This window comes from Sardina pilchardus, chromosome 8 (assembly GCF_963854185.1).
Source record: "Sardina pilchardus chromosome 8, fSarPil1.1, whole genome shotgun sequence".
In the NCBI taxonomy this organism is placed as follows: Eukaryota; Metazoa; Chordata; class Actinopteri; order Clupeiformes; family Clupeidae; genus Sardina; species Sardina pilchardus.
In genome coordinates this window covers 16100515-16122826 of record NC_085001.1, presented here as the reverse complement: position 1 = coordinate 16122826, position 22312 = coordinate 16100515, and the positions used below count along the sequence as shown (strand labels likewise).

At 40.7% G+C, this 22312-nt stretch overlaps 1 pseudogene; it reads left to right on the top strand.

Annotated features, from left to right (window-relative positions):
* The first annotated feature begins 5965 nt into the window (after window positions 1–5965).
* On the top strand, window positions 5966–10918 carry LOC134089447 (macrophage-expressed gene 1 protein-like; annotated as a pseudogene).
* Window positions 10919–22312: the final 11394 nt, after the last annotated feature.

The window sequence follows — 22312 nt, the reverse complement described above, 5'->3', positions numbered from 1 at the left end:
ATTTTGCCATGGTACTTTAGTCTCAAAATTCAAATGGCAATTCATTTTGCATTTCAATTTTCAATATTCAGTTTCATCTTTTAATTGTCAATTACTTTTGCAATGTAATGTTCAAAATTCAATGTAGAATTGAATTATTTTTTAATTTTTTAATTTATTTGATTTTTTTTTAAAAATGTTTTTTAAAAAAATATTGAAAACATTTTGAATATTTTTTGGCAAAAAGTTTTGCCCGGTTTGCAGAAATAGCGCCCCCGTTATTGCATAGCACTTTGTCACGCTCTTTGTGTCTCAAAATTCAAATGGCAATGGCAAACGCGATTCCAAAACACTTTGCAATCTGTCAGTCTCCCATCACCCATGGCGGGAACTACGTCACGTCCGTGTTTATCTCGCATTGGTCAGTCTTCTCTTTAAGGCGGGTCTTGGGCAGGGCGGCTGACGGCCTCCAGGTAGAGAAGATAACGTAAAAGAGAAATTGTCGCTGACACAGTAGCCTACTGTTGGAGGTGATGGGCAAGAACAGTCGCTCAGCTACTGAGGGAGGCAGGCGTGTGTGTGTGTGTGTGCGCGTGCGGAGACCTTGATCCGACCGTACGCCACCCCCTCCAGGAGCGTGTATCAGGGTGAAGCGTGTAAAATAGCACACAGGTAGCCAGGGGAGCTGATCGAGGGAGCTGGCAGCCCAGGGCCCTGGAGCTCATATCTGGGTGCAGCGTTTGCTCTCAGCCCGGAGGACTGCTCCAGATTAACGACCATAGACAGTAAGATAGGCTACTGACAGGGCTAACACAGGGCTACTAACAGGGCAGGGCTGTTAATGACAGGGCAACATCGTTTCATTCACACTCAGGCACTCCTGGTCTGACCACGACCGTCCAGCTGCAGCCTGCACTGTCAGAAAGGAAGCGTAGCCACGTCCTGAGATATCGATGGCTTTGCCCCAAACGAGGAACGTACATCGTTCTTTTCACAAATACACCATATTTGTAAGCAAATAAAGTGGTTTACTTAAGATTACTCAGCGTTTTATCAACGTTTGGTCAGAACCGGAAAGCAAGCGTAGTCACTTGCTGAGATATCGATGGCTTTGCCCCAAACGAGGAAGTAGTTTTTCACTGATCGTTGATAAGAATGTAGCACAAATTAGCAAGTGCATCTTTTAATAGGTGTCTACGTTTTATTTTTATAGCGTAGCACAAATGTATTACATTCGTCAATGTTGACGTTTTTCACTTATAGTTTTGGATGTTGAATGTTTGTACAAACAACAATCCAGTGGGATGATCACGTCTCACCGAGTCTCGCAACCGATTCCCTACCACCGCCGTCATGTCATCCGGCACAAGCTTCCTTGGTACACTGCTGTCATAAGGATTACGGTTCCCCATTGACTCCCATTGATTCTGACTGTCAGAATCAATGGGAGTCAATGGGGAACCGTAATACTTATGACAGCAGTGTACCAAGGAAGCTTGTGCCGGATGACATGACGGCGGGTTCCCTACCGGTGCAGCGAGAATATTTTCGCGGACCAAACGTTGATAAAACGCTGAGTAATCTTAAGTAAACCACTTTATTTGCTTACAAATATGGTGTATTTGTGAAAAGAACGATGCACGTTCCTCGTTTGGGGCAAAGCCATCGATATCTCAGGACGTGACTACGCTTCCTTTCTGACAGTGCAGGCTGCAGCTGGACGGTCGTGGTCAGACCAGGAGTGCCTGAGTGTGAATGAAACGATGTTGCCCTGTCATTAACAGCCCTGCCCTGTTAGTAGCCCTGTGTTAGCCCTGTCAGTAGCCTATCTTACTGTCTATGGTCGTTAATCTGGAGCAGTCCTCCGGGCTGAGAGGAGCAAACGCTGCACCCAGATATGAGCTCCAGGGCCCTGGGCTGCCAGCTCCCTCGATCAGCTCCCCTGGCTACCTGTGTGCTATTTTTCACGCTTCACCCTGATACACGCTCCTGGAGGGGGTGGCGTACGGTCGGATCAAGGTCTCCGCACGCGCACACACACACACACACGCCTGCCTCCCTCAGTAGCTGAGCGACTGTTCTTGCCCATCACCTCCAACAGTAGGCTACTGTGTCAGCGACAATTTCTCTTTTACGTTATCTTCTCTACCTGGAGGCCGTCAGCCGCCCTGCCCAAGACCCGCCTTAAAGAGAAGACTGACCAATGCGAGATAAACACGGACGTGACGTAGTTCCCGCCATGGGTGATGGGAGACTGACAGATTGCAAAGTGTTTTGGAATCGCGTTTGCCATTGCCATTTGAATTTTGAGACACAAAGAGCGTGACAAAGTGCTATGCAATAACGGGGGCGCTATTTCTGCAAGTCTATGCTGCAAACCGGGCAAAACTTTTTGCCAAAAAATATTCAAAATGTTTTCAATATTTTTTTAAAAAACATTTTAAAAAAAAAATCAAATAAATTAAAAAATTAAAAAATAATTCAATTCTACATTGAATTTTGAACATTACATTGCAAAAGTAATTGACAATTAAAAGATGAAACTGAATATTGAAAATTGAAATGCAAAATGAATTGCCATTTGAATTTTGAGACTAAAGTACCATGGCAAAATGGAATGCAATTCAATCCATGTTTATTCAAATTTTTAACCAAAATAAATCAAATTGATTTGATGATTGCATTGTCACTTTGTATATTAAAATGCAGTTTGAAAGAAAGTATTGCAAATTGTAATATTAAATTGCATAATGAATTAGCAATTGCCTAATGTAATGTCTTTTAGAATTGCATATTGCAGAATGCATTCTCATTTGAATTATGGAACTCATATGCTTCCATACTGCTCTTAAGATGCTAGTATCTAGATATGTGGTCTATGGCAGAGACGTTGTAATGCTAGCGTTATTACAGCTAACTTTGGAGAGTTAATACTAAGAAATGTACTGATAAAACTTACCAATCTAACACATTCATTCTGTTGGGGAATCTGCTGCACTTCATCTTCGTCAGAACCTTCTTCTGACTCGGTTTATACATGTACGGCTGTATTCCTTATTTAAATCCATTGTTGATAGCTTTATCAAAGACTTTGGCTTTATTTACCAGCAGTAAACGTAGTTTCACTTTGCTCTAGCTTCAGACCGGTGGATTGAGCCAATCAACTTTCAGGACATATCGGCCAATAGACCAATCAGCGCGCATCTCATTTGAATATTCATGAACTTGCTGAGTGGGCGGGAAAAACAAACTGTTTCATTGCAAGGCTTATTTATGACCTTGTATTAGGCGATCTAGCAGTGCTCCTGGGGCGTTTTCAGCCCCACAAATTTACATATGACATTATTTAGGCTCAAAGATCAATTTGTAATGGTCAAAAAATGCGTTCTATGACTCCTTTAAGTGCATTTTGTACAAATAGAAAAAAACATGGATTACCTGTAAAAGCCAGTTTCTTCCTCAAAGTCCTTAGTTCATCTCTCAAAACTAACTATCTATGTCAATGAACATGTCAGTGCATCAGAAGGACAAGTCCTTGTGTCATTGTGTACATATAAGACAGTCAAATGGCTTAGTCATGACAGTATACAGTGATGACCATTTTTGTAAATTGTTGGTTACACCTAAGTGTGTGTGGGATTGTGATTGCAAGAGACTGGAGGATTCACATTTATTACTGTTTTTTTTTACTGTAATTTGTTGACAGACCATGTCATTATGATACAGAAAGGAAAAAATAGCACGGCATTGTTCAAAGAAAAAAGTAGAAATATGATCATGACAATCTCCTTAGGGAAAACTGTACATGCAGTACTGTAGGAAATATAGTGCAATCTTCCTACACCTCCTGACGTTCCTGTCTTTTGGGCCACAAATTATCTTATTCATTGTTTAACCATTTTGCATGTAAAGACTTACAGTATGCCATGAACTAATGCCTAAATGTTGTGGGGGTGAGACTATTCAACAAAAAATTGTACACAATAATTTGCATGGATGTACCAAATCATTTGCAACTTGTTCAAAGAAATGAGAAACTGCTTGATGTGCACAAATGACACAATGATATTAAGACTGAACAGGTAGTTTTGAGAATTTCAGTTCTGATCTGAGAAATGTACCAAAGCAGCTGAAAAAAACTAATATCATAAATTAAAGATCCCCAATAGAATTTCCCTCAAGAAGTTCTTTTTTTCTAGATTGAAAGATCTGACTAATATGTTTATTGTCACATTTTCTGTCATTCCCATTCAAAAGTAATTTATGTTGTCCAAACCAAAAGACAGGTGACTTTTCATGAGCTGGACTAACCCCTTAAGGTAACTTTAATCAGTGTGTTACAGTTTTTCTCAGTCGGTCTTTGGTGCTTTTCTCAGATCATCAAATTCTCATAACTATTAGTTCAATTTCCACAACATTTAGTCATTTGTGCACATCATAGTTGCAATTTCTCCTTCCTCGGAACAAATTGCAAATGCTTTTGTCATGTCACTCAAAATTAATTATACTTATGGATGCTCAATAGTCGTTCCCAATAAAACTAATAGTCTTAATTGCATTGCTTGAGTCATTACAAAATTGTTGAACCAGTTATCAAATTCTGTCACAATGCTGTATAGTATAGTAAAAAAATGCATGGTAAAAATCTGAAACATACATATTCTTGTAGTCATACTCCCGTAACTTGACTGAAGTTTTCAAATGGCTATACAAGTAGTGTATAGTCCTGTCTTTAGCAGGTATTGTCACCGAGTTCTGATCTTTGTTTTGCATTGGAAAACACTGAGAGGATAAACTGTCTGTCATAATGAAAACATGACAAAGCCATTTGACTATCTTGTTCATAATGATGTGAAGACTTCTCATTTTGATGACACTGGCAGTTTAATTGACATGAATACTTGCCTCTGAGGAATGGACTATCCATTTAGAGTAAGTGACATGATTTTGAAGGTTATCCACTAGGTTTTTCAGTTTGCACTAATTGTTTAGAGAAATGCACTAACCACTGTGAAAATGTTAATAGTGATGTAGAAAAGCACCAAAGCAACTGAGAAAAACTGTACAGTAAATAATTTTACAGTAAATGGGGCTAGGAAGCCATGATGTGACGAAAAATTGGCATTGGTTAAACAGTGCCAGAACTATCACTATGGATGCCATATTCAAACCAACTGGTGAAAAACATGCAGGGATTTGTTTCTGTGATGTCAGCATTGTTCCAAATGTGTTTTATAAGGCGAGAAGTTGTGAATGACACTGTTGGTGAAATTTAGATAACTTGACAGGTAGATTGGAGGGAACATAGTCACATTTTAAAATTAAAATGTTTTTGAAAAAAAAAAAAATAATTAAAATAAAAGTAAATTTCAAACTTGGAATAAAAAAGACATCTCCTCATCCAGACAATTCTAAAGGAGTTACAGTGTCTGTGAAGTGCAAAAAGTCTAGTCTAATCCACCCTGTGCTTTACAGAAAGGAACTTCCTTTTTAAGTTTATTAGGTTTATTTATCCAGGTGAAGTCAAGAAAAAAAAACTATGTGTCTTTTTAAGCGTTTTATTATTGATAAATAATGAGAGAGGGGTTAAACAAAATGGGAGACCCCGTCTGCCTTGACCATAACAGTTCTACCAAACATGATTAGCTAATAAGTTTTTTGAACCAAGGGCTAAGACTGTTTTGGCCATTTTAGATGTCAAGTTCAGCTGTTGTCTATCGCTAACTTGGTTAAGTGGTTTCCTAAATATTTAACAGTGTGCTTTAGTGGAATATTATTCAGAACACTGACATCAAACGATTTTTTTTTTTTTTTTAACTGCAACTGGTGTCCTTAAAGCGGAGGCGACTGATGTTACGCGCATATAAGCCTACCTATTTCATGATGTGAAGCTAAAAATAAGCCATGGGGCGTACAATGTCTTGTGACGTGGGAGAAGCGCGGACATATTTATACTGGCCCAACAGGGTTGTGGTTACAGAACACCATGGCTCTCCAACTACAGCTGTGTCTTATCATATCTCTCAGTAGCTTTATTAGCTCTCATCCACTGTCCCGTCAAAGCAATGGGTTGCGCGACTGTCGTAAAACTACAACAGTCCCTGCTCTAGAGGTGTTGCCCGGTGGCGGCTGGGATAACCTCCGTAATTTGGACATGGGAAGAGTGATGAACTTCAGTTATTCCCAATGCCAAACCACAGAGGATGCAATCTATCTCATCCCCGATGAAGTGTTTGTTATCCCGCAGAAGGTGAGTGGAGTGGAGACCAATTCGGATATAATCTCTTCGTGGCTCGATCATCAGAGTACCACCTCTCACTCAATCAACGCAGATGCTTCTTTCTTCTCCGTGCTCAACGCAAAGTTCTCCAAAGAAAATCAAAGGATGAAGACTAATCAGGTCGGAACGACTGCTGTTACTGCCCGTGTACAGGTAGGTGTGCTGCTATCGTACAACTAAATGGAAATGCATACACACACGCGCGCGCGCGCATTTCCATTATGTTTTCGTTACCTGGGATGCCCATATTCTATAGGCTGGGTGAACCCTGCCTGAACTTATTCTACCCTCATGTGATGTCTTAAAACGAACGACAATTAAAAAGAACAATGTGCCCATTTCTGATAATTGGATTTATTGTGTGTGTGTGTGTGTGTGTGTGTGTCAGTCCAAAGATGAGGGTCCGAATCAGAAATGGGCACAATGAGAGAATATGTTAAAAAAAAAACATGACAATGCGTTTGTTCATCTTTCCTTTGTGGCAGCACAAATATACACATCTCACAACAATATTGGATAACACTCCATAATAAGGGTCCTTAATAAATGACAAACTAGTCATTAACTAGTCCTTATAATATTTGTTAATTGCTACTAAAATATCTATTTGCCACAAGTTAATGTTTTTTTTTTCATCATTAATATTAGTAATATATAACTATCAGTATGGGTCTCTCACACTTGAAATGAATGATCACAAGGTTCACAAAGGTCCTTGATGAAACAAAACAGACAAAGCTGAAAGATGTAGCAAATTTATGCAAAAACTACACTAAAGGTGAGGCTCAGGTTCAGACAAAAATAGATGACTAATTAATTAACTAATGATGAAAAACCATTAACTTGTGGCAAATAGATATTAAAGTAACAATTAACAAATATTAACAAAGGGCTAGTTAATAGTTTGCTATTTATTAAGGACCCTTATTATGGAGTTTTACCCAATAGGGTCTAAATCAAGCCACGAATTGAACATCCTTATAATCCTATCAACTTCTTCTAGGTGCGGAACCATATGTACACGGTGAAGACGTATCCAGACTTCACTCTCGATTCCCGATTCGCCCATCAAGCTGAGGAGATTGCCGATGCTATCGAAAACAATCAAACTAGGCATGCAGCTTACCTGTCAGAGAGGCTAGTGCTTGACTACGGCACTCATGTGATAACCACCCTTGAAGCCGGTGCCTCTTTGGTTCAAGAGGACTATCTCAGGGCATCTTATGTTACCGACAGCCAAGGGCGTAACTTTGGGTCTACCATTGGGGGGGTTAAACTTGCGGCATATTTATCAATTTATTTATTTATTGAATAATTTTCTTGTGCAAAAGGTAACATGCTAATTTGCCGTTCCTTTATTAGAAATACATCATGATGATTTAGGCTAGGCTATACGTAAATGCAGCTGTTCACTTGACTGTTTGTGCCATAATGCCACAGTAGTTGAATTCAGTGTGCTCACATGGACCGTCTTGTGTGTAGGCCTATGTATAAAGTGCGCGCCTGCACTAGCCCTATGAGCCCTATAGGCTGTTTTAAAGGCATTTATCCTGGTCATTGTAAGTGCCTAGGGTTTTTTTCAGCACAGTCTAGGTTACCCAGATCTACCACATGTATTAATACTTGCATTGATTTGATTTAGATTTTTTAATAATACAAATTTAAAAAGCATACTATACAAATTCTTACATTTTGACATGTATCTCACCACAGCAAGCTGACAGCTCGACATGACTTGCATGGTTGTGTAGGCCTGACTGTCCTGAAAATTGCAATATAAGAACCATGGTGGAGGTATACTTTGGGGCTGAGCAATTTACAGAAATATGTGGTGTGTGCCTTCCAGAAATAAATGGCAATTTTTATTTAGTGATGAGAAATTACTTTTTGACACTTTTTGTGCTCCATATTTGTGACACTAGCTGATCTGACCTGACTTGTTTGCCTGGTAGCACACATGACGTGCACAGATGATGATTCTCTATAATATTTTTTACTGCATTGCAATGAACAAAGTAAAGGCAGAAAAGTGTTTATTTGTCAAACAATGAGTCTTGAATTGGATACCATCCATACAGGAGTTTGCTAGGATCTCAAAACCGTATTATGAACGTGACTTGCCATAGAGAAACGGAAACACATGATAACGTTGGATTATGAACATAGGCTATAATGCCTGAGCTAAATTAAGTTATTAGGCTATTTTGCTGTCACGTCGTCTGTTTTATGGCCTAGAAGGTTGTATTTGGTATCTGTGGATAGCTCTAGCTCTCCTCTTTCATCTGACATGCGTGCCATATCTTTCCGATGGCGGGTTCGCGTGTAATTCAAATGAATGCAGAGCAATATTATATAGACTGTAAATATGATATACTTTGATTTAACTTCATGCTTTTATTTTAGTTTCATACTTGATCGTACAGACAAGTGTCGAGTCTCGTTGGAAAGCCCCGGTTCTGCTCTTTCGTGCAATATAGGTCTCATCTCGCTGTGACTAATTATCCAGGAGCAATGTAACAGAGAAGAATGGGTGTGTTTTAGACGCACTTTGCGTCCGTCGGGCTCATAGGGCTAGCCAGCCAACTCCAGTCAACAAATCATCAGCTAATTTAACAGCTAACTTAGCAATATGGGTATACCTCCATTTGGTCAGAATTTTTCCTATTTTTGGTTGGTGTCAACCAACAATGAAAATGCTGTCTGGCTGCCTTTCAATGTCTTTTTCATCTTCCCACCTGAGTTGGGCTTTCTGCAACCATTCATCCCAGCGACTGCGCAAAATAGTAAACAAACTTTCGGTAGAGAACGCAGGTTGGGTAATACCAAGTAGTCGGTGGGCAGGGGGGTACATTTCAGAATATTTAAAACATGATACTATCTTGCTGGAAAATGAAATGAATAAAGAAAACGAACAAAAAATATTCATCCAGAATATTTCATATTCACTGTAATCTGAATTATGTGATGATATTGAGGGGGGTTATATTAGCTGGATATGATTTTTGAGGGGGTCATGACCCCTGTAACCCCCCCGCAAATTACGCCTATGCCGACAGCGACTCTTCCAAATCTACAGTGACGGCTTCAGCCGGGTTTAACTTTTTCAATAAAGTTAGCTTTAACATTGGCAGCAAGGACTCTTATCAAACATCAGACACTCGCAGTTATGAGGGAAACGTGACATACTCTCTGACTCAGAGTCATGGTGGTACTATGTTCTACCCTGGCATAACTTTGCAAAAATGGCAGGAAAGCACTATCAACAACCTGGTAGCTATAGATCGTGCAGGAATGCCGCTGCATTACTTTCTATCCAAGGCTGCGTTTCCCGACCTTCCCGAACCAACCGTGCGTAAACTGTCCACATCCGTGCGTAAAGCTATAGAGCGCTACTATACCGTCAACACGCGGCCAGGATGTATTCAACAGGACTCTCAGCATTTCAATTTTCAGGCAAATGTAGATGATAGAAGCTGTGAGGGTTCAGCAATTAAGACAAGCTTTGGTGGTGTCTACCAGCAGTGCACCCAGCTCACTAAAGATGCAGGTCCAATTTGTGATGCACAGGTTCAGAAAAACCCAAATACTGGTGATTGCACCTGCCGTGAGCCCTTCACATCTACCCTTTTACAATCTCAGGAGGTGGAGGAGGGATACAATCGCTATGAATGCCATCAGCACTGCCATAGCTGTCGGCTGTTTTTCACATGCTGCAAAAAGGTGTGTGGTCATGCGTACTATGTCAGACGTGCCAAAGTTGATACTTACTGGTGCTCTGCAAACACAGTGCAAACACAGGGCTCTATGGCCCAGCGCTACTGAACCCTTTAACCAAATCTAGAGGCTGCCCTCCCAGCTTCATCCCTCTAAAACTGCTTGCCGACGGACTGATGGTGTGCCTGAGCGATGACTATGAGGCAGGCGCTCGCTTCTCAGTGCCTTTCGGGGGATTCTTCAGCTGCAAGTCTGGCAACCCGCTCGTGAATGGCCACTCTCGCTGTCCGCCAAAATTCAGCCAGCACCTGGCCGCCATAAGCGACGGGTGTCAAGTGCTCTACTGCGTCCAGTCAGGTGTTTTCACCGGTGGGCAGTTGCTGCCCATTCACCTCCCTCCTTTCACCCTCACCCCAGTTACCTACATGGTGGCCACCAACACTGTGGCTGTTATGACTGAGGGGGACAAGGCCTGGATACGCGTCGGAGACACAAAGATGTGGAAACTGGCCAAAGCAGATGAGATCAAAAAGGCATCAAATGAGATGAACTACTCAGTGATGTCCGGAGGGGAGAAGTTTGGCGTTGTTGTTGGTGTTCTCGCGCTGGTTGCCCTTCTAGTTGTAGGTGTGGTTGTTGTGATGAGGAGGAGGAGGAGAATAACTAAGCCTCTGATTGGCAGCGGGTATGAGGAGATCAGGGACGGGGGGCAAAGAGAGGCCGGGTCAGAGACTCTGGCTGAATCACCATCAGAGGGAGAGAATGACAACCCTACACAGGCCCTGCTCCCATAACTCTCCAGGATACTGGTCTCCACGTCAGGGTTCATGGCATGCTAGATAGAACCAGGGAAAGTCGACGGAGAAAGGTGCCATGATATCTTTTCTTTTTACCATACACATAGTCTTGTACTTTAGTAGCCAAAGCTGCCATACAGGGTCTGCCTGCATTAGGATTAAGCTTGACTAAGTCTGTTTAACAGCTGGGAGAGCCTGTAAGATGTAATAACTTGTAGCATTAAAACAAGAGGCACACACCTTTCACATGAATAGAGAATTTTCTCTATCTGAATATTATGATTGTCAGAGGAATGTAGGCGAGCATATGCCACAATCTGTGAAAAGCTAACAAAAGATAAGTAATCTACTACCGTGTGGCTGTTCTTAATATTCTTTCTCAAATATAATGCAACTGCTTTGTTTTGTAAGTGTTCCTGTTATTGATCTTTGTACCAACAAGCACTGAAATAAACTTTTTATTTACCAGAATGTTTGAGATTCAATTAAATTCACTTTGAAAAAACATTATTTTTCCCCAAGGGGCAATTTCTCCATACAAGCATATTGACATATACAGTAAGACATAACATAACATATAAGACATACAATACAGGACAAAAGGAGAAGCACTGTCCTAGCAAGAGGCAGAGCAGATACCTGCCAGAGGGCAGCCAATCAAAAACTCTAGAATAAGGGTAGAGTCTTTTAAGATGCTGTTGGCGTTCTTGCCTTATCATGCGTTGATGTCAGTGACTGAGGGTGGCCAATGATCTTAGAACGTGTAGGCTACACTACTCTGGAGGTGTTTCTCATTTATGATTGAGAGGGAGTGAAACCAGCATATAGATCAGGGGTGTCAAACTCATTTTCACCGAGGGCCACATCAGCCCAATGGCTGCCCTCAAAGGGCCAGATGTAACTTCTAAGATTTGTAACACCAGCCACAAAATCTTTAGCATCGGTAAAACTTCTAAAATCGAGAAGAGCAAAAGGTATCAGCATGACATGTTCTTTTTTATTATTATGTTTTGTAAAAACAAAACACCACTGTCAGTTCCATACAGTTTGACTTTTCAATGAGGGTCACTGGTCAGTCAGGAAGAGATCATGCCATGGATTCTTTTTTTTTCATATTTCTGAGTTTTTAGATTCGAGTATATTCAACTTTACTGTCATTGCACGAGTGAAATACCAGTAACGAAATGCAGTTTTACATCTAGCAAGTGATGCAAACGAGTAGGCTAACTGTCATGTCAAAAAGTGCATCCATATGAAATGCGTCACTAGCCTACACTGTTCCATACACATACAGTAGAAGCGAACGGTCCCGGTGGACTTTTTCTTTGAAGTTTTAAAGTTGAAAGGTGTTGTGTGGATTATGTTGTTCGTTTTTAACTGAAATGAAAATGCAAAGCAACAGGGCGATTACTACAAACTTCTAGCATACCTCTGCTTGCCTGATATGAATGCACCTCTTCTCGGTCAGAATAGGCTTATTTTCGCTTTTGGCCAAACAATCACTTGCTCGATTAGCAAGGATTTGGAGCTGGATTTTTTGGATAATAGGACTACACACAATTATACATGCCTTTTAAACGTAGACGTAAACGTATCACGTAGTTTACAACTTACATCGATTCCCCTCTCAAAGAAGCACACGCACTTCAAACAATCATGCGTTTCACAGGCAGGCTAAACCGAGCGCGTAATTTAGGCGCTCCGTTCGCTAAAATAGTTTAGAATACTGGTCTAATTTGTTTTCACACGTACACGTTGCTATCACATCTGATGTAGCCAGTTGCACTGATCATAGAGGAAGGTGGTTGATGTTGCCTCCACACTGCAATACAATGCACGCATGCGTGCATTGTATTGCAGTGTATTGCCTATACGCAAAAACTGTATCGGACCTTTTAAACTCTCGCGGGCCACATACTGTATCAGACCCTTAAAGCTCTCGCGGGCCATATGAAATGACGTGGCGGGCCGCATCTGGCCCGCGGGCCTTGAGTTTGACACCTGTGATATAGATGAAAAGGTTAGTATACTTTCAATAAAGGAGGTGTAAAGAAAGGAGTATAGCTTCCTCAAGAAATACTGCCGCTATTTTTTAAGAATCACCTGTGTTGGAGTCAACGCAGTTCTGTCAGGAACACTTAACTCAAAAATACACAAGACAGAAATATTTTTAGAACCAACTTTATTTGTATTTGGCGGTATGGCTCTGTTCAGAGGAAATTCCCTGTTTTTCCATGAGCTCCATGGAAAGCCAAGACAGGAAACAGCAGCATCCTTAGGGGGCTACCGTCCCAGTTTAAAATTGGTAGAGTAACTCTATTCCCCCTAGAACAGAGCAAGCAACAATGACAACAGTATGACATTATTTCAAGTTAAACCATTTTGAGGTGGAGCTGGGGAGGAGGTGGGTTGCAAAGCAGCGAGCAGTGAAAGCAACGATAGTAAACAGACTGATGCAGCTTAAATAAGGCGCTCTAATGAGAGAGACCACTTGCGAGTGAAGGGACGATCAGCTGAGCGAACAGCTGATGTGGGCTGGGTTTGGAATAGCTAATAAGACGCTGACAGCAGCTGACAGCAGGTTTGACTGCGTGGCCAGCCAGAACTAACGCAGAATGCTTGATTTTTTCATCAATAACAGTGCAGTGTACTCATGTACAACTTCAACTGGTTCCATGTATTGTAGTTGCAATCCTGCATCCTCCATGCTTGTTGAAGTCAGTGAACATCTCCTTGGTCTTTGTAACATTTAGCTCCAAAAGTACTGTATCCACTCTCAGAAAAAAAGGTACACATGGGGTACAAGTATTAAACCTCCAGGTACCAAATTGATCCTTTCAGTTTGTTGTACCTTGAAAGATACAGTACTGAACCTCTGTGATACAATGTTGTACCTCTCAAAGTACAAGATTTGTAAAAGTAGGCTACAAGTTTGTACCACGAAGTTTTGTACCCATGAACTAGGCCAATAGCCATACGTCAGCCAATCAGATCGCCTATCCTGCTAGAGCTCTCGACCTTGGCAAAAATAAAAAAAACATGGCGGATGATTGTGAAAACTGGTAGGGGATTATACATTTATTTTAAAAGTTAGCCTATTTTATGATTTGTCTTTGAAAACGAGATGAGAAATATGGGTTGAATAGAAAAACAATCCTGTTTTCATAACAAACAAATTCGTCAGGAGTGAGGTTGACGATGTGTGTACCAGCTAATAAGTTAGCAAGCTAGCTGCTAGCATCAGTGGACAACGGCCAGTGCTGCGTAGGCTACGACTACGTAACGTCGGCTCGGGCTTGCCGAGTGTTCCATCTGGATTTTAACGGTCGACATGACAGTCGACGCCGACAGTGGGTCGGTCTGGCTGGGAGAGATAAATGCTGCACCGCTGACAACCGAAAACCCTCTGCATGGACTTTCTAAAGGTGACTGGACGTAACCAAAGATGAACGGGGTAAAAAGGTGAGCAAAGTTGTTTGTATCATTGCCAATAGTGTTAAACTTTTAACAGGACTTCGTGTGGTATAATAGCTAAATGCTAGCTTGAACCTAGCTGCCAGGACGAGTTGCTAAGGTTTCTTAGCCCCCTGTCAACCAGTTTCATGCATGCAAGGTAGGGATCTAACATTACTCAGTGCTTTGGTGACATTTAAGCGGAGTTGGGATCACGTCAAGTGTTAATTTATTTTAAACCAATGTTAGAGCTAGCTAGTTGTCTAGTCGTGTGGGGGTAAAAAAACGTTACAGCTAGTTTTGGAAGCTAGCGCTATATTGGCTAGCTGCTAGCTAGCTGACGCCACATGTTCACTGGCTTTAGGCAGAGCCATATATGGCTCTGGCTTTAGGTAACGTTAGCACGGATGTTACATGGCCTGTTTGGTTCTGAAAAAGATGAGTGAATTGATGGTATTTTTTCACAGGTTAGTGTAGGTGGTGTTCGTGCAAGGGATGTGCGTGTATTATAACCATTGTAGTGTCTAACTAGTTGTATGAAATTATGTTTTGTTTTGTTTTTTTCCCCCTATAGAACATGAAATTAATGGGGAAACTGTCAGTGGTGGCCTGACAGACTGCAGGATTTCCAGACAGAAGACAGAAATTTACCAACCATCTTCAGAGAAAACTCGAGCACTACATTTCACTGAATGATGTAAGTTTTACCATTCATCTTATTTTCAGAACTTAGGTTTTTACAATCACTTTGCTACTATTTCCAGAACCTTCATTTTTCACAACTCTAAACGCAAAACTCACAAGCAATGATCAAAATGCACATTTTTCAAAACTCTAACCCTTTTCTCAATTGCTTGGATACACATACAACTTAGACCATTTGTTTATTCAACAGAAATCACCTGTTCAATGATACAACTTAACATCAAAGTACTACTATTTCTAAAGACAATTCACACATTACATTCCAAATGAGTGTCTTCATTTCCTTACAATGATCTAACTATCAATTGATACAACTGCTCAAAATAAGTAACTGTTGCATTACTCTTAATGCATAGTTGTATGGAAACAGACACACAATCTTCCATGTTTACTGCAAATCATGAAAGTTTCAAGATACTGTAACAAGATTCACTGTCAACAATTAGCGTGGCGCATGAACCAGTTAGACTATATCCATGGATGTAGCCTAATATTTTACAATGTTTCATCAGGCTGTCTTTTCTTTTCTATTTCATAGCCAATTATTTTTATTTTAATTCAGATAAACCTATGTAGTGATTGTACTGTAGTGTTTTGCATCAATACATTACAAACTTTGTTGAATGATTCCACTGTGTCGGTAGTATTCTCTCTACTACTGCAGTCTTTCACAGAGATGTATTTACTGTACTGTACATGTTGTACCATAATGAAACCTGTATCACCTATTTTGTTCTACAATATTCAATGATTGTATGAACAATGACACAATGAAACTATCGGTTGCTTGTGTGCGGGTGATCTATAGGTATGTTTCTGTGGTATTTCACTGTAAATCAATGATTGTGCAAGTGCAAGATTTCTTTGAAGATGTGAATGCACAATCCAATGTTTTGAGCATTAGACAGCCTGTGTTACAAGTGATAACAGTTTTGAGTTTTGAAAAATGACATCAAGGTTCTGAAAATAGTAGCAAAGTGATTGTAAAAACTGTAATATGACATTCCAAAAACAGAATCTTATGTGAAGTAAATTGATTTCATGAATCAGATTTCTTTACTCATTTAGTGGTTATTTTTTGTCTATTTAGGAAGATCCAGCTACACCCTATCCGACTGTGCAGATGCCTGGCACATCAAACTGGAGACAAGCCTTCAGCGATTGGTGACTCCCTGCAACTACGTATCAAGGTGGATGACTCCAGCCACAACAAGAACATTCTTATTTTTATGCTAAGTAAATTGATTTCATGAATCAGATTTCTTTACTAATTTAGTGGTTATTTTTTGTCTATTTAGGAAGATCCAGCTACACCCTATCCGACTGTGCAGATGCCTGGCACATCAAACTGGAGACAAGCCTTCAGCGATTGGTGACTCCCTGCAACTACTGTCAAGGTGGAGGACTCCAGCCACAACAAGAACATTCTTATTTTTATGCAAAGTAAATTGATTTCATGAATCAGATTTCTTTACTAATTTAGTGGTTATTTTTTGTCTATTTAGGAAGATCCAGCTACACCCTATCCGACTGTGCAGATGCCTGGCACATCAAACTGGAGACAAGCCTTCAGCGATTGGTGACTCCCTTCAACTACGTATCAAGGTGGATGACTCCAGCCACAACAAGAACATTCTTATTTTTATGCAAAGGACTGACCCTGGTGACAAACTCATGCACACTAAACATGTTTAAATGTAACACATATTCATTTTCTCTCTCTCTCTCTCTCTCTCTCTCTCTCTCTCTCTCTCTCTCTCTCTCTCTCTCTCTCTCTCTCTCTCTCTCTCTCTCTCTCTCTCTCTCTCTCTCCACACTAGCCCTACTGATATTACTTGATTACTCAATATTTTTGTCTCTCTCTCTGTCTGTACCATGTGATGAAATCAGTGTTTACTGTTTTGTATTTGTATACAATAAATCTGTTTTTTTAAAGATACTGTGTTTTCATTGATGTCCAGTAAGGGAACTTATAAGTACCTTTAAAGGTACAAACTGACTTGTCTAAGGGAACTTATAGGTACCTTTAAAGGTACAAATTGACTTGTCTCTGTGGTGGTACCTTAATGGTACAAATATTGTACCCTTGATGATGATACAAACTTGTACCATAGAGGAAAGGTACAAAATAGTTCCTGAAGGTACAGATGGGACCATTAAAGGTACAAAATCTGAGGGTACAAATATGTACCCCTTTTGTAAGGTACTGCTCTGTACCCTCTAAAGGTACTGCCACAGAGACAAGCGTTTGTACCTTTTAAGGTACAGAGCGGTACCATTTTTTCCGAGAGTGCTATCACACCATTCCACAAACTGGCTGGCATTCAATATGTAGATTTTGGCATCATCCACCTCTCTTTTCGCACAATATGCAAACTGAAGAGGATCCATCTTTGAAGCTGTGGCGTTGATAATATGAGCTTCCACAATCCTCTCAAAGGTCTTCATGAAAAGGGAGATGAGGGCAATGGGTCTTAGATCATTCAGGACAAGGCTGCTCTTCTTGGGAATGGGAATAATTGTGGAGTATTTCCATGACTGTGGGGCAGTGTCAGGAGACAGTAGAGTAGAGACTTCTGGAGTATCTGCTGGAAAACTCCTCCAAGCTGCTCAGCTAGTTTAGTATATAATTCATGCACAAAATGTTGATTTCTGACAAATGTACTTTTAAATTAGGGGCCATTGAGTTAAACTTAAATTCTGCTTAACTTAAATTCTGCTGAAGCAATAGGCTATTTTGAGTTGGATGTATTCATGTCACATTTTTATCTATCATGTTGTAAGTCGCTTTGGTTAAAAAGCGTTAGCCAAATGTAAATCTAAAATTAGCCATTATGTAATGTAATGTAATGTAATGTAATGCTGTTGGAGTCGGACAGATCACTGGAGCCTGTATGGAATCAAAATAAAATATTTTGCACGTTTGAATCAGGTTTTGAATCTGTAGAAATGATTTGTAACTGTAAACACAATGTGTACAAGTAATAGTCAATTATCTGAACTACAGTTCAACAGATGACATAAGCCCATGTAAAGTGAACAAGATGCGTCTCCAACATTGCGTTCAATGCAAGTGTCTGTGAGCACTGTGTTACTGAGTGCGGCAGATTAAGTCCATATTCCAGGACAATCGTTCACTTTGTGGTACAAGCACCAAAATTGGCATGAATAATCCATGGAACCTACTTTTTGAGAAAAGCACATTAGCCACCTGAAAATCCAACATGGCGGCCATTTTTCAAGATGGCCGCCACATCAAATGTAAGAAAAACATTTTTGCTATTAAACTTTGATGGATGGGTGTATTTAAATGATCTAGGCATCAATTTGTATGTTATTTTGACATGGTAAATCAAATGGTTAAAAAAAAAAAAAAAAAGACTATTTCCAAGATGGCGGCCATAAACAGTTGGATTGCACTCAAATAGCCTATTGTTTATTGAAGCTTACTCTCGAATAGCGTTTATCCTCTTACCACTCTCTCAAATATAATTTATTTTATATCTCTGTCTAGAATAGCCTATAGTTTAAAAAATATAGCCCACTATTTCTATTACAACTCTACCGGCTACCGCCGTTCATTCCGACATACCAGCACTCCGACATTGACGTCCAATTGTCGTAGTGGAGGCATGTCTCTTTATGGGAAAAAGTCCCACCAGTCCGACATTTTTTTTTTTGTCATGGTCGCAGTGGCGGTATTTAACTTTTTTTTCAAACAACGTGCCATTCCGACATGAGGTCATTAATAGGCTATTAATGTCATAACTATATCCAATTGTGTAAAATAATAAAGATTCACATTTAAAATGTAATTGTGAAGACTTCTTGATATGGTTATGTGTCTGTTGCGTGCACGACTCGGGGAAGTGAAAGCAGTTCTATAGACATGGCAAGTTTTCTTCTCATTATTCACGGACTAAGTGGGGCTAAATTAAGTTATTATTTTGCTGTCACTTCGTCTGTTTTATGGCCTAGAAGGTTGTATTTGGTATCTGTGGATAGCTCTAGCTCTCATCTTTTATCTGACATGCAAGCCGTATCTTTTTAACCACGGTTTCACGAGTAGCCTAAATCAAACGAAAGTAGCGGTAGCCGAAGCTATATGATTCTTATTTGTTTGTCACTTCGTCTGTTTCTATAACACAAAAGGATCAATGTGTTTGGTATCAATGGAAAGCTCTGTTTCTCCTCTTTCATTTGATATGCGTGTTATGTCTGTGCGATGCCTGGTCCCGGAGTAATTCAAGCGAGAGCAGTGGCTGCATGGGTGAACGCAGAGCAATATAGACTGTAAATATGATACTTTTATTTAAAATCATGATTTTATTTTTATTTTCATACTTGATCGTACAGACATGTCTAGTCTCGTTGGAAAGCCCCGGTTCTGAGCTCTTTCATGCAATATAGGTCTCATCTCGCTGTGACTAGGCTAATAATCGTGGAGCAATGTAACAGAGAAGAATGGGTGTGTTTTTTGACGCACTTTGCGTCCGTCGTCGGGCTAGGGTCCGTTAAATTGACGTGGAAAAAAATAGGATTTGTAAACTGTCAGAATGGGGGTACTAAAATGTGTCGGATTGGCAGCATGTCGGAATAACACCATGTCTGAATAGCGGCATGTCGGACGAAAGGGATGTCGGACTGGCAGGATGTCGGACTGCCGACATGTAACCAACTCTACCTCTTTAATTCAGCTGGCTGGTTGGAGCATGGAAATATTGTAAACAAAGTAGCATAGTTGGCTAGTTTATCATAGTCTTCTGGTTGGACTGCTTAGTTTCCCCACGTGTGTTCAAGTTTCCAAGTAATAATTTTTCTCCTGGGGACAGGCCCTTTTGAGTCTTGGAAAACATTGGTATTGAGATGATCAGTCAACTTGAATGCAAGAGTTTCAAACAAATGTGTGCAGCATGCTAATGATGCTAACCAAATTTAATAGCAAAACAGTGGGTTGGCAGGTGCTCTTGTGGAGGATGGTGTGGGTTCTTCTGGAATAGCAGAATCATTTATTTTATAGGTGTGACAAGAACACAGCAAATTCACTGGGTCACAGCATGCTGCCTCTGCATGCTCCAGAAGGAAGCTTATGAATACTACTCTAGAGAAGAAAACAATCAAGACCATACTTCTTGAAGTTGGGAAGACTGGTGTGAGAAGAGGCAGATGAAGAGTCCACAGTTTCAATTCTGGGAGCTTGTGATGTCAATGCAATTGGTGATGTTCTTGTTGACCAAGTCTTTCAGAGAAGCAAAGTTCACATTGTATTGTCAATCATTGACCATGCCCATGAACAGGCCAATGCAATTGTCAAAGAAGATGGTGGTTCCAGCCCTAAGGCGATGGATGGTAATCTGGACCAGAGATTAGTAATTTGGTTTCTCAGTATGAGTCTGCATCTCAGGCCAAAGTAGCCAGTGAAGATATATCCAACACCATGAACAGACTAGCCAGTCTCAGAAATCCTTCATAGACCAGGTCCAGAAGTTGTTTGATGTGATGAAGGACCTGGCCAACCCTTTTCAGGAGGAGTCCAGAGATCTTCTCGTGTTATACTCAAAAGCCATTGCACACCCTAGTGCCACTGAGCTTGTTGGCTCTTATCTTAAGAAATGTTAGGTTTCTTTCAAAGAGTTTTTCAATGGTTTGGGTAATGAAGCTTCCTGCTACAAACCAATTAAAAAGAAGACCAAGAGTCAGACTTAGGTACAAGTAACTGCCGCCTCTTCTCACAGCTCTTCATATCTTGTCAACCATGGGAATGTCGAAGCCTCTAGAGGGACCTGTGCTCACTGCCCAACACCATGGAGCTCAATTGGAATTTACCATAGCATACAAAATTGGCAGGTCCGCCTCTAGTGCTTTTCACAGATGAAAGCAGGTTCACCCTGAGCACATATGACAGACATGAAAGGGATGTCGTGGAGAACGTAATGCTGCCTGCAACATCATTCAGCATGACTGGTTTGGTGGTGGGTCAGTAATGGTATTGGTAGGCATACCCTTGGAGGGATGCACAGAACAGGGCAGTGAGAACAGGTCCCGCTAGAGGCCATCGGTTCCTCAGGTCACCCTCATAAAGTCTGTTTCTGACAGTGTGGTCTGAGATATTCACACCAGCGGCATGCTGGAGGTCTTTCTGTAAGACTCCAGCTGGGCTCCTACTGTTCCTCCTTGCACAAAGGAGCAGACTGGTCCTGCTACTGGGTTAAGGACCTTTTACCATCCACCCTGCCCTGCTCTCCTAGAGCAACTGCCTGTCTCCTAGAATCTCTTCCATGCTCTTGAGACTGCAGTGGGAGACACAGCAATCTTTCTGGCACTGGAAAGTATATGTGTGTCATTCTGGAGGAGTTGCACTACCCGTGCAACCTCTGTAGGCTCCACCAGAGCGGTAGATAAAACAGAGTGGTGACACTCCCATAGACCTCCATAGGAAAAAATGGCAGCGCTTTTCCAGGCTATATCCGCGTTATGGGATTTTTGGAACTATTAACAACCAATCTCTTGGTCAGTAGTCAATGAGCTAATTGATTACACCCTCCAGCATCCAGAAGTACATCCCACCCTCCTACGATTCAGCCATTCAGCGCAGGTCGCAACTCTCTTTCTATGGCTCTGGGCTCCACATACTGGTTTATGCTACCAGTAGTAACACTGACCCAAACCAAATGCAAAGATAGTGAAAAATCTGTCAAGAAGGATAAAGATGGAAAAAATACCAGTTGCCACTAGCTGTAAAGCCATTCCTGTTGTGATGGTCGTCTCATAGTTGGCGCTGTGGTAAATTCTGTTGACATCAAAGCAGGTGAACCTGATTCACAAACACCTGTTACATAACTATCCAGATCAATATCCCGCAGGTGTGACTGACCTTACCACATTTGTTTTTTTAACAAAAAAATAAAAAAGAAAAAGAAAAACTAAAATTAGCACTAAAATGAGCTATTTTCGCCATTAATTATGTTTATCTTCACAATTTAACACATTTCTTTACACTTCATTGTATAATTAGAAAGTCCAGACCCTTTAACCTATACTCAGATGTCAAGATCATCAAAATGTGATTATCCAAACCCAATCCAGGTCAAAAACAAGTATAATGGCTTTCAATGGCGGCCATCTTGGAAAATGGCAGCCATATTGGATTTTTTGTGTGGCTAATGTGCTTTTTGGATAAAGTGGGTCCCAAAGAATATGTGTGCAAAATTTGATGCTTGTACCACAAAGTGAACGATCGTTTCACTAATCTGCCGCACTACAACAGGTCTTTGGGTTTTTTTCTCCTTAAAAAAAAGTTATACCACTCCAGTAATACCATCCATGAGCCACTAGGTGGCGTGATGTATCCGTCAGAAGAATAGAGAGATAATAGTCTGAGCGA